This window comes from Heterocephalus glaber, unplaced genomic scaffold (genome assembly GCF_053883595.1).
Source record: "Heterocephalus glaber isolate CG9 unplaced genomic scaffold, H.glaber_assembly_v1.0 deba00001428, whole genome shotgun sequence".
NCBI lineage: Eukaryota > Metazoa > Chordata > Mammalia > Rodentia > Bathyergidae > Heterocephalus > Heterocephalus glaber.
In genome coordinates, this window is record NW_028258293.1 from 153,609 (window position 1) to 154,899 (window position 1,291).

At 42.4% G+C, this 1,291-nt stretch overlaps 1 pseudogene; it reads right to left on the reverse strand.

Moving 5' to 3' along the window:
• Nucleotides 1–429: 429 nt before the first annotated feature.
• Nucleotides 430–1,054, reverse strand: LOC101696393 (large ribosomal subunit protein uL29m pseudogene; annotated as a pseudogene).
• Nucleotides 1,055–1,291: the final 237 nt, after the last annotated feature.

Consider the following 1,291-nt stretch of genomic DNA (forward strand, 5'->3'; position numbering starts at 1 on the left):
TCGGGTGTGTGCACGACTGCTGGTTCCGTGGCCCGCGCTGCTGAGGTCCACACTCGTGGAAGCGCACTGGGTCCTGTCCTTGCATGCACACCTGCTGCTCTGCCCTTCGGTCTGACCCAGCCCAGCCACAGCTTCAGCTTTGGAGGAGTTGCAGAATGATCTAGAAGAGGTAAAGGTGTTGTTGGAAAAGGCCACTAGGAAGAAAGTACGAGATGCCCTGACAGCTGAAAAATCCAAGATCAAAACAGAAATGAGGAATAAGGTGCAAAAGGGTCAGGGATTTGGCTCAGTGGTTCTGCCTCCTGTCTCGAAAGCATAAGGTCCCGAGTTCGATCCCTGGTACCAAAAAAAAAGAAGAAGGTGCAAAAGAAACCAGAACTTCTTTTTGTGTGTGTGTGATTTAAAACACAATTTTTAATAAACCACTTAATATATATTTTTGTACATAGTCTGCTATGCAAGGAAAAAATTAGAAATCTTTTTTAGACAAGACTTGACTTCTGGGCTTCAGCAAGATGTGGAAACTTTTCTTGCAGAACTTTCTGTTTCTTTTTCTCCAAAGTTTTCTTTCTTGCTGAAATGCAGGCTTGTTTCTCAGTTCTCAGTCTGATAAAATGATCCACATAAGTCAATGCAAAGAATAGTTTCCTGTTGTATCTTTTATTTAGGTACCAAGGTATAGGCCACTGCTTGAACTTGTGCCAAATGATTCTTCCAAAGATGTCTCCTCTCCAAGCACCAGGTCTAGCTTTTTCTTGCCTAGTCTGGAGAAGCCTCAAAGCATCTTCTCTTTCCTGGACAACTTTATCTAATGCACCCATGCCATCAACTACCTTTTCTAACCGTTTTGGACTTGGCATTGGCAAACACTGCCACTTAGTCTCCTGTTCTAGAGTTAGAAGCATGTTTCTTTCCTTCAGTAAGACATGACAAAGTTTATGTAAATCTTCATTACTTTTGTTCCTTAATTGCTGACAGGTCCATGCAGCTCCAGACATCACTTTTTCTTGTCCTCAATTCTTTGGGTCATCAAAAAATTCTTCCAGTCCTCTTCTTTACAACGTGGTATGAAGTAATCTACACTGATGAAAGGATGTGACATTTGGTGCATTCTTAGTTAACAAACTCAGAGAAAACCCTGAGCTAGCAGGGGCCTTAGGAGTTATTAATGACCCAGAAGCCTTCAGGACTGCCGAGACCCTTCTACAAAAAGTAGCCACACTGGCCATACCCATTCTTTTTCCCAGAATTTCTTGACAATGAAAAACCAGCTGCTTTGTTTGCTTCCAAA